This window comes from Notolepis coatsorum, assembly GCF_963971535.1.
Source record: "Notolepis coatsorum genome assembly, chromosome: 20".
Taxonomy (NCBI): domain Eukaryota; kingdom Metazoa; phylum Chordata; class Actinopteri; order Aulopiformes; family Paralepididae; genus Notolepis; species Notolepis coatsorum.
The window spans coordinates 24,703,303-24,716,404 of NC_140184.1; positions in this window are offsets into that span (position 1 = coordinate 24,703,303).

Sequence of the window (13,102 nt, forward strand, 5' to 3'; positions counted from 1 at the left end):
CACACACACACACACACACACACACACACACACACACACACACACACACACACACACACACACACACACACACACACACACTACACACACACACACACACACACACTACACACAAACACACACACACACACACACACACACACACACACACACACACACACACACACACACACACACACTACACACACTACACACAAACACACCTACACACACACACACACACACACACACTACACACACACACACACACACACACACACACACACACACACACACACACACACACACACACACACACACACACACACACACACAGTGCAGCAGGTGACCTGCCAGCGCATCACACGCTGCCATTTCTCAGTGTCTTGCTCAGGGAGAAGCGCTCTGACATTTTATGAAGCACTCGGCAGAAATCAGCAGCTTGTAATGGCGGCTGGACTGTCACTCTTTCCCTCCTCTGCCTCTCCCTCTCTCTCTCTCTATCTCCCTCTCTCTCTCTCTCTCTCTCACACACACACACACACACAGCTTCTAAGATATTATCTGCCTTAATTAGCATAATCTAATACATTTGAGAAAATTGCCTTTTAATTACACAGCAAACATTTTCGCCTCACTCTCTATGTTAAAGAACTGCTTTGGATATCTTTGTATTTCCAAAATGTCACACTAGAAGAAGCTTAGAGAAGGCTAAATACTGGATTAAAAGGAGAGAGATGACCAGGGATTATTGGCCAAATCATGTTAACAAGACTAGGTGATTTTTTAATTATTTTAAACACACTGAAGAAGAACTTCCACACGATGGTAAGAAATACAGACGTAAAGACACAAAATAGATTTTGGACTACTTTATTTACATTTGTCAAAGACTACTCTCTAGATCACACAGAATGAGACGAGTAAAAGTCCTGCCACTTTATCGGAACAATTTTAAATAAATAAACTATAACTAAATGGCCTGATTCTGAACATCAGTCGCCAAGGTTGCAATGCTGATATTACTCGGAAAGCCTAATGATTAAAAACATCCGTTAAAATGTCCTCTCCATAAAACCAGGGATCTATAGCCGTGATTAATTCTCTGGCATGTTGTTGTGCCCGGCAACCTCTCTGTTGAGCAATGATTAACAGCGACTGACTCCACACATGGCTGCTAACGCACTAACACAATGTTTACATTAGCCAGCCTCTCGTTGAGACGCTCATTACTGTTACAGCCAAGCTAACTCCAGTAGCTGGGCATGTGGGGGCGAGGGGGCCCGGCTCTTTAGAACAACATAGTTGCTTGTTATTCAAGACAGTAACCCTTCATGTATTTATTTATTTATTTATTTATTTATTTCTCTCAGCGTTTCTTTCATAGTCAGATGATTTAAAAGAATGCCTCCACTGGTGTATAGTGTATATAAAACAGGATTCCGTTTTGAAATTATGTGGGAAGTGCCGGGGCCAGATCCCTCGGTGTAGAGGCCATAAACCTTAAAACTACGCAGATTTTTTTATAAATGTAACATTAGCATTGGTAATGAGAGTGAAGGAGAGAGACCCCGGAGAGATGTTTGTACTGTTACAGAGAAGCATGTTTCCACATCGAGCACTGATTTACATCCATATTACATGAGTGCAGCCGCAGCCCAGGAGTGAGCTCATGTGTTTGTGTGGGTTGTTAAGAAAATATTACAGCCAACTCTTAGCAAACAAATAATGACAGCCACGCACCGTTCCACCTTTATCACTGAACCGAGGGCGAGATAACGTAAAGATAGCCTTTCCATTCGCCCCTGTGATGACCGACTAGGACAGAAGAGCACCGCATTGTCACAGCCAGCGCTCCGCTCGACACGTGACAGATCCAAAGAGTCATTAAAGGCACAAACATAATATAGTCAATGACAGCACTGTCAACTGCTCACTTTTTCGACTTAATATGTAGAAATATTAGGCAAAAGGAGCCCCACTTGGAAGCGGTTTACATTTAAAATATACAGTATAACATAGCTACATAGTAACAAATGGGGCATGTTCATTAATAACCACTGAGTTGAAGGTGTTTGTAAAATGATCCAATGCCAATTAATTCATCATCCGGGATTTCTGTCATCTCTGAAATGTCACCATGATGGAGATTATCGCAGGCCTACAGGGTTACCCTGAATAGGGGAATCAAGCGGGCCAAGTACAGCCACAAGCTAAGGGTTGAAGAGCACTTCAACAGCTCTGACCCCCCGACACATCCAGACTATAAACCCACCAACAACTCTCCCCCAACCCCTGCCTCCCTGATGAGCTCAATAACTTTTAGGCCCGCTTAGACAGGGACAACCAGGAGGCGCCCACCAAGGCTGCTCTCCCTGCTAACCTCCAAACCCCTCACTCTCTCCCCCACCAACGTGTGTACCGCACTGAGCAGGACCAATGCATGTAAGGCGGCTGGCCCTGATGGCATCCCCAGCCGTGTCCGCAGGAACTGCACTGAGAAGCTGACCGAGGTCTTAACTGACATCTTCAACCTGTCACTAGCCCAGGCAGTTGTCCCAGCGTGCTTTAAAACCACCTCCATCGTGCCAGGGCCAAAGCACTCCTCTGCCACGAGCCTCAATGACTTCCGCCCTGTTGCACTCACCCCCATTATCATGAAGTGCTTTGAGAGGCTGGTCCTGGCTCACCTCAAATCTGGACTTTCACCCTCACCGGACAGACACCAATTCTCCTACCGCCATCTTCTCAGCGCTACAATCCGCCCTCTCCCACCTGGATGAGTGCAATACCCATGTGAGAATGCTGTTCATCGACTTCAGCTCAGCATGCAACGCCATCATCCTCTCCAAACTTGGTGACCGTGTGGAAACCAAGGACCTCAACATTTACCCCTCTGTCTGCAACACTGGATACTTGACTTCCTAACTAACAGAACCCAGTTTGTTAGGTTAGACAATCTCACTTCCTCCATCCTCACCCTGAACACTGGCGTCCCGCAAGGCTGTGTGCTGAGCCCCCTCCTCTACTCCCTCTTCACCCGCGACTACACTCCTATACGTGGCACCAACACCATTATCAAGTTTGCAGATGTGGGCCTTATGTGGGCCTCAGGCGGTGGGCATCGTCAGAAACAACGATGAGTCAGCCTATAAGGAGGAGGTCCAGTACCTGGCGGCGTGGTGCCCCGACAACAACTTGGCCCTAGGCTCAACACCAAGAAAACTATGGAGCTCATCATAGACTTCAGGAAGACTAGAGCCTGAGTGGACACATCCAACCATATCAACGGGACAGAGGTCGAGCACGTCTCCAACTTCAAACTCCTGGGAGTCCAAATCTCTGAGGAGCTCTCTTGGACCCTCTACACCTCATCATCACTGAGGACAAAAAGGCTCACCAGCATCTTTTCTTCCTGAGGAAACTGAGGAAAGTCTCCTCGGATTCTGGTGAACTTTTTGAATCTAATCTAATTAGGTAGGCCATGTTCCTGGCTCCAAAAAGCACAGCTATAATGACAATAAAGTTGGACGTTTTAGTAGGGATGTCTTTTCGGTGCACACATAGAAAAACAGGTGCTGCTAGCGACCATGATAAGGTAATTGTGATGAATCCCGTCCATCTCTGCATCTCCCTGCTTCTCTTACAGTCCAGAAGGCCAGCTAGCAGCCGCGCTGCTCCTTACGTGAGATTTGAGAACCACGGGTCAATCGACTGCTTTAGCCACAAACAAGTGAGCGTGATATCTGCTGCTGGTGCAATCTGACATTGTTGTCTGTGTTTTGCTGTGACATGACACCATATTACAGCAGACTCAGTGTGCAGGTGCACCGTGGGTCTGGACGGTTTTGTGCACGTTTAAGCAACAACTTGCGATTATGCGCTTCTCAATGGAGTCCTAACACAGGCTATTGGACAATGATTGTTTATTACAAGGCCAAAAAACACCAGACGCAGTAATTTTATCGATCCTATTGAATAAGAAAATTCTGATAGGTCTTTAAATAATTAAAGATAAACAGTGGGTGGGAAGTCAGGTGGTTGCTATGAGTCGCTACGGATCCCATCTTTGGTGGATCGCTTACAACATTTTTGGTATGATGGTTGGGAGATTTTCAGTGGCAGCTTTTCAATAACAAAGACGTCCCAACCATCTTTCAACCCAGAAATCCACCCGTCACACTGACACACACAAGTGATCCTCTACAAAAACCACGGCTTGCTCCAGAAATGTGACGTCCGCTTCCCAAACCCTATAGGCTATAGTACATTACCTGCCTCAACCTGAACCTACAGGCTTCAAGGAAGTCATCGGTTCAACTAGCTGACCTCGGACCAGCAGTCTAGAAGAACCATACTTTGCCTTTAGCCATGTGCTTTCTTTCTTCACCTTTATGTTTGACTAAAACTGATCTGGTGCCAGTTGCTCTAGTGCTGCGAGTGATCAATGCCCTCAATGTGATGACATCATTATCTAGTCCTTATCGTATTGGTTCTACGCTCCTGGCTCCCTCTTCTACACTGTGTATGTATCAAATTTAAAAAGATCAGTGCAGGATTATGTCTGTGTGTGTGTAGTGTGTGTGTGTGTGTGTGTGTGTGTGTGTGTGTGTGTGTGTGTGTGTGTGTGTGTGTGTGTGTGTGTGTGTGTGTGTGTGTGTGTGTGTGTGTGTGTGTGTGTGTGTGTGTGTGTGTGTGTGTGTGTGTGTGTTTCTCTCTCTATGTCTGTGTTGTTGCATGTGTGCGAGTGTGTGTGTGTCTACATGTTGAAACACTGAAGTTTTGTTCGGTTTTCTCGGGCAAAACGAGTCTAAGCTTTTAAACTGCCTCTTTTTACCCACAAATGTGCTTCCATAACAGTCTCCACTTACGCGTGCAAATCTGCAGATGATTTTTCAATATGTGATAACATTATACTATTACACGCTCCCCTCTCATGGGGAAGAGATGAGCGAGAGCCACAACGAGAAACACATCTTCTTTCATTGAAGAGTTGTGTCCGGGACAATCATTTTGCCCCGTAACATATTCTACTAGATGCTGGGCTGCTCCTGGAGAGAGTATGTCACACACCAGCGCTGGATGCTTTTAACCCTTTCACTACCACTCTACCAAAGGGGTTAAACCCTTTCGCTGCCACACGGCAAAGGGTTAACCCTTTCACAACCCCACTACAGAAGGTTAACCCTTTCACTACCACACTACAGACGTTAACCGTCTGTAGTGTAGTAGTGAAAGGTTAACCTTCCGTAGTGTGGTAGTGAAAGGGTTAAAGACCATCTAACAGAAGGGGCTCTCTCTCTCTGCTCCCCTGTCCTTTCATATCAAGTCTAAATATTTAAACCGCTATTATTGACTATGTCAAATCCTAACCTGACATAGCAGCAGTGTCTGCATCACACGCACGCACGCGCGTACACACACATACACTAAAAAATATGCGCAAGCGCACACGGATGGACGTGAACACACCTACATAGACACACACAGAGATACACACACACACACACAGTGGCAGTTCTCTCTTGTTGTGTCACACAGTCACAGTATCTTTTCACGTGAAACCAGATCCACCTGGCCCTTCGTCCAGACCCTGGCACTTCCTGATAGCTGAGCCAATCACACAGCTGGCCTCTGCCTCCTTTTGTTATCTGATAGAACCATAGAACTACATAAGACCGGATAGAACTTAAGGAGGAGCTGTGAAGGGGGGAGGGATATATATGCCTATATTTCCTCTTGTGTGTGGAAGCTGAAACTGAAGCTGCCTGGGCTGCTGCTGCCCATGTCTCAGAGGCAGACAGGCCTGAGACCACTGTTCACACACAATATGACTCATCCCTCCACACACACACACACACACACACACACACACACACACACACACACACACACACACACACACACACACACACACACACACACACACACACACACACACACACACACACACACACACACACACACACACACACACACACACACACACACACACACACACACACACACACACACACACACACACACACACACACACACACACACACACACCATATTTAAGGAGGCGCCATAGAGAGCGTCCTGATGAGTGGTGTTACTGTGTGGTACAGCAACACCACGACACAGGACAGAAAGCCATCCAGAGGGTCGTGAGGATGGCAAAAAAGATCAGTGACACCTCCGTCCACTGAGGGATGGGGGGGGGAAATCGATACGTAGTAGTATCGTGATACTTTGTATGGCGATACTGTATTGATACAGGGATGCCAAGTATCGATATTTAATTATTCATAAAAAAATATATATATTTTTTTTTTGTATAAGGAAGTTGCATTGTTAATTTCAATACCTGTAATAGTACAGTAGTCCACACACACACACACATGTGCATTCAGTTAAGTTGGAATATGACTGTAATACAAACAGTTCAGTTTGTCAGGTACCTGCAACACAGATTACAGTGTTTACATCTGTCTGCTTGAGAAAATACCATGTTCTGCAATAAAAATGATTGAAGTGAGATGAATGAACTTTATTTTATTAGATAAAACATGTTGACAAAGTTTTACTTTGCAGTTGAAAAAAGGTAATAAATCGCAATATATCGCAATATTAATATCGCAATACTCAGCATATCGCAATATATATTAGCAATACTATCGTATCGTGACTCAAGTATCGTGATAGTATCGTATCGTGAGGCCTCTGGTGATTCCCACCCCTACCGTCTACTGAGGAGATCTTCCAGAAAAGCATCTACTGAGACCCCAGTCACCATTAGGGTTGGGTACCGAAACCGGTCACCAGTACCAGTTCCTGGAATTCTGTATCGGTACCTAACAGTTCATTTTTCTCTGTACTTAACTGTACTGTGTAATAACAAAAAAAATTATTCCAGTTGTAAAAAAAAATATTCAATCTTCTCAATTTCAACATTGTTATTTATTTAGAAAATGTTGTTATTTATCGTTGTAACACACCACACAAAATAAGTCACATGATCATGTATTATGTTTTTAAATGTTTAAAATAAATATCAACCTTATATGGCCATCCTCAGTAAATATGATCAAACTCCTCGTCTGGTCTTTCCAAAGACCCAAGAGATGGGACAGTGTTTGTGGAAAAGGCTCCCTCTTGTTTAGTATATTACTCTTATACTAAACATGTAAAGGTATCGAAATCTGGTTCCGATTGATCTAGCATGAATCGGTACTCAGTAGTAACGATGTAATTCGGTCGGTATCCTTAAAAGCACCAAGTTCGGTTCCCAACCCCAGTCACCATGAACTCTTCTCCCCACCTGAGACCCCAGTCACCATGAACTCTTCTCCCCACTGAGACCCCAGTCACCATGAACTCTTCTCCCCACTGAGACCCCAGTCACCATGAACTCTTCTCCCCACTGAGACCCCAGTCACCATGAACTGTTCTCCCCACTGAGACCCCAGTCACCATGAACTCTTCTCCCCACTGAGACCCCAGTCACCATGAACTCTTCTCCCCACTGAGACCCCAGTCACCATGAACTCTTCTCCCCACTGAGACCCCAGTCACCATGAACTCTTCTCCCCACTGAGACCCCAGTCACCATGAACTCTTCTCCCCACTGAGACCCCAGTCACCATGAACTCTTCTCCCCACCTGAGACCCCAGTCACCATGAACTCTTCTCCCCACCTGAGACCCCAGTCACCATGAACTCTTCTCCCCACTGAGACCCCAGTCACCATGAACTCTTCTCCCCACTGAGACCCCAGTCACCATGAACTCTTCTCCCCACCTGAGACCCCAGTCACCATGAACTCTTCTCCCCACTGAGACCCCAGTCACCATGAACTGTTCTCCCCACTGAGACCCCAGTCACCATGAACTGTCCTCCCCACTGAGACCCCAGTCACCATGAACTCTTCTCCCCACCTGAGACCCCAGTCACCATGAACTGTTCTCCCCACTGAGACCCCAGTCACCATGAACTGTTCTCCCCACCTGAGACCCCAGTCACCATTAACTGTTCTCCCCACCTGAGACCCCAGTCACCATGAACTGTTCTCCCCACTGAGACCCCAGTCACCATGAACTCCTATCCCCACCTTAGACCCCAGTCACCATGAACTGTTCTCCCCACTGAGACCCCAGTCACCATGAACTGTTCTCCCCACTGAGACCCCAGTCACCATGAACTGTTCCATGTCCGTTTGAGGTGTGTAAGCAAACCAGACCAAAAGCAGGAAAATACCCTAAAAGAGCAGATTAAGCTGATTGGGCAGTTTTTGGTTTTGTTGACGTTTCCTGTGTATTCCCAAATGTGTGATTTTTCATCATCATTCATCAACGTTATTATTTTTGCAGCTGCTACATTACAAATAGCCAAATAAAGTTGTGATACTAAACATACTGTATGTTGCATAAATTATTCAGGTGACTGTAGCCTAGACAGTGACACATAATTACTTACTGACAGTGGAAAATGTATAGTATTTCATAACATTTGTGCAACAAGACAAGGTGGAGATCACAGGATTTATTTTGTCCACATATACTGTAAAATCTCCCATTTACCAAAACGGTTTCAAGTTAAATTGTATAGTGACATGAATGAAACCAGGCTTTGTATGGGGGATTAGACACTCATTAGTACTCATTTGTATATTTTGTACCCAGTTTAACCACCTGTACATTGTAGCTATATTGTTGTTGCACTTTACTGTTACATTTGCACTCTGGTTGGATGCCAAACTTCTACTCATTGTGCTGTATAATGACAATACATTGGAATCTAATCTAATGAGATTGATAAACCGTCATATCCCCTTTTATACACTTCGTTTAATTATTCCTGCACATCCTGACAACCTATAGAGTAAACGTACATCTCCTCAGTGCCTGTGTGCAGTCAGCCTCCGACTAAAGAATGAGGACAAAACTACCAACATGAAAGATATATTCCTGCAAGTTTGAAGACCCTTTTCCACAGCATAATGTTGGCAGGTTATGGGCTTCAAAATGATATCAAATTAAATAAAAGGCTGACCCTGTGTGTTCGTCAATGTCAGGAAATGTAGGATCTTCTATCCAAGGATGCATGACATTTGTTTACAATGTTGCCCTTGACAATCAAACGAAAAATGCAACTTCACCCCTGATTCGCATAGAGTTTACCGAGCTATTGTGAAAGCGATCTAACTCGTAACTTGAATGTGTATTTGTGTACCGTGCACAAAAACACCCTACTGATTACTGTACACAGCAGACTATACTGCATACATACTACACTGTATGCCATGCAACTACAGACTATATTATTTTCTTTTCACAGTATTCATTGGAGTTTGTTCTGTAAGATGTAACATTCTTGTATTGTGACATCACTACTGCTTTTTAGTATTATTTTTATACTGTGGGAGTGGTGTGTGTAAAAAATTTAAACCTTGAATCCTGCACACATGCAAGCAAACACGTGCACGCTAGGGCTGTCACAACAAAAATTCGAAATTCGTTTCAGAATTGGAGACAAGTTCGAATTCAAATTCGAATTTCAGTGTAATTTTCTTTTTCTTTTTTTAAACCTAAACCTAAAAAAAATCAACGCTATTTTCAAAGTTTTGGCTACTTTTTTTTTTTACCATGATATGTTTGGTATCATTCTTTTCAGCACAGTCTCACCTATATTACCTGACAAAAAAAATCGAATTTGAATTTCCCCCTTCAAGTTCGAATCTCGTGTTTTACGTAAATTGAAAATGTAATTCGAAATGTGAAAATAATGTGACAGCCCTAGTGCACACACACACACACACACACACACACACTCCATATCACAGGATCAGAGAGAGGACCTCTTGTTTCTGCCAAAGGCAGATGTTAAGAATACATCAGAGATACACTCTTCAGTGTGGAGAAGTTGCGTAGATACACTAACTAACTCACTACACAGCACACAAGCTGAAGAGCAAACAGCTGCACTTGACAACACACACCAATGATGAAAGAAACAGCAGTATACATGCGCACATGACATGGAGAGGGGGGAGAGAGTGAGAGAGAGAGAGAGCGAGAGAGAGAGAGAGAGAGAGAGAGAGAGAGAGAGAGAAAGAGAAAGAGAGAGAGAGAGAGAGTGAGAGAGAGAGAGAGAGAGAGAAGAGAGAGAGGAAGAGAGAGAGAGAGAGAGAGAGTGAGAGAGAGAGAGAGAGAGAGAGAGAGAGAGGGGGGGGGGGGACATAGGAGGTAGGAGGGAGATGGAGAGCAAAAGAGACAGGGTGATAGAGAGTGAGGGTGTGTGTTTGTGAGAGAGAGGGGGGGGAAGAGGGATATAAGGAGGTAGGAGAGAGATAAAAAAGAGAGAGATAAGGAGGTGAGAGAGAGAGAGAGAGAGAGAGAGCTTTTCACATTCATTCTGATCTCATTTGATCAGCTCTGCTTGTGTTTTGTGTTTGGTGTTGTTGCTACTACCTCCATTCTGTTGCTGTGTAACCAGCCACATCCTCTGGAGCTGTGAGCTTTTAAGTGCAACTGTTCTGGGAGAAGCAGAAATCCTCCGCAAAGACAGACAAACAAGTCACAACAAGGCAGACAGGCAGTGGAGGTGGTTTTGTTTAGTTTTTTTTCCTTCTGTTGCTGACTATGGGATATTCATGATTTCTTGGTATAAATATTGCAGTAGTGCAATGCACTCTCTCAAACAAAAATCACAGTGTAAATTTGAGGCTGTAGGACTACATTACAGAGTGAAATATACACTGTGGTTTGCCAAAATCTTAGACTCTGTTCTGTTCGACAAATCTATTTGGAATAGAGTATAAATTTGTCTTTATATACCAATACACACAAAACAGCCCTCAGAGCAACAATATCCTATAATGCTATCTTAGGCTACTTCAATCTCCCAAGATTCACTCAGCAGTGCCACATCAAGCTAACATCCTGTCTGCCAGCGGAGCGTACTTCCTGGTTTCAGAAGTGTTTCAAGTCCAAGTGTGTTTTTGACATCTGGGTACCAAGTCATCCATGCCTTAATACAAAGTCACACATTTACTTCATAATCTTTTACCATTACTGGAAACAATGCCATTGCCAATTTTATTACATTTGTAACGTTCATTTTCTTGAAAAGCTGCTCTATTGTGCCTTCATACTGTCTTTATTTATTATACTACAAGTTTGTAGATACAACTGATTAGCACTACACTCAGTAGTACTCCTTTGTATATTTTGTACACAGTTTAATCACCTGTACATTGTATATTGCTGTTGCACTTTACTGCTACACTGCACTGATGGAGCACTCTGGTTGGATGCCAAATTATTTTCGTTGTACTGTACTTGTGTTGAATAATGACATTTTAATCTAATCTAATCAAATCTGAATAGTCTGAAAGTAAGAACAGAAACTGTAATTATATCACACTAGCAAAATCTTCCAGAAAATAAGTGACAAGTGACTTGGGAAAAATTACTTAGGACTAGAGAGTTGAAAATGTTCCTGTGGTTTTACAAAATCCGTCCTGGGAATATATAGTTCTTTCCCCGGTAGCTTGTATTTCCCTTCAAAAAGTTCCACCCTAAAGCATAAAACTACTGGACAATCTTATATGCGATACTAAGGGCTCTAATACACAAAAACACAGCATATTCTCATTTTATTCATTATTATTCTTAAATATTTGTTAGGCGATCATCATTGAAGTTTTAAAATGTATTTTGGCTTGGCAGGTCTGACACCTGATGTTTGCTATGCAACTCAACTGAAAAAACGGACCCTGAGCTGACCTGCCAGGCAGAGCTTATCCGGTAGGTACCTACACTGGTATATATATATATGTTATTATTATATATATTCTCTTTATTATTATATATTTTTTTTCTTTATAAATGTGGTAGTTGTTAACATATGGGCTGTCTTTATATCCACAGATTTGCCTACCTAATAAAATCAACACCATAACCTAGCAGGGGTTTGCAACCTGTAAATGTGACAAATACTGCTAAGCTTATGAAATCGCAAGTGTTTTTTGCTATTCTACTAGCAGCCTCTGTATGAATTAGCCCATGTGAAAGTACAGGCGAGGTGTAGCCTACTCATTTCCCTGGTGAAGAGTGTGGAATCAGAATAGCGAGTGGGATGGCCACTGTGTATATTGTGCTGCGACGCGGCTCATCTTCTCAAGAGACGGGGATGAATCACAGTAGCTGCAGTAGTAAGCTACAAAAACAATCATAACAAAGCTAATAGAGCTATGTCGCTCTATAGAGGCAGAGCCTAGGGATGAAATAAACCTTCAGGCTATTTGGTCAACTTGGATCAATAATGAATCCTGGACCAGGCGAAGATGCCATGCCAGGCTTCTTTCATCTCTAACCACTAAAGCATACATCAGGCTACTAACACTAGCAGAGACAGAAGACAGATTCAGATGTTAAATCATATCACAGCTCAATTTCACACAAGTTGTTCGCCACAAAAAAATTAATAGATACAAATAAAATACATCATATTTGACCAAGTTCCAGCTGTTATTTTCCCAGTAAAGGAGAATGTGGGATGACGAGAAGTCAAATGGTAGAATGAGGAAGAGTCAAATGGTAGTGTCCTTTAATACAGGAAGAGTCAAATGGTAGTGTCCTTTAATACCAGAAGAGTCAAATGGTAGTGTCCTTTAATACCAGAAGAGTCAAATGGTAGTGTCCTTTAATACAGGAAGAGTCAAATGGTAGTGTCCTTTAATACAGGAAGAGTCTAATGGTAGTGTCCTTTAATACCAGAAGAGTCAAATGGTAGTGTCCTTTAATACCAGAAGAGTCAAATGGTAGTGTCCTTTAATACCAGAAGAGTCAAATGGTAGTGTCCTTTAATACAGGAAGAGTCAAATGGTAGTGTCCTTTAATACAGGAAGAGTCTAATGGTAGTGTCCTTTAATACAGGAAGCGTCAAATGGTAATGTCCTTTAATACAGGAAGTGTCAAATGGTAGTGTCCTTTAATACAGGAAGCGTCAAATGGTAGTGTCCTTTAATACAGGAAGTGTCAAATGGTAGTGTCCTTTATTACTGGAAGAGTCAAATACATCCAGGTAGAATAATGGGTTCTCCTGGCTATAAAACCCTATCTATGACTAACAGACGGGT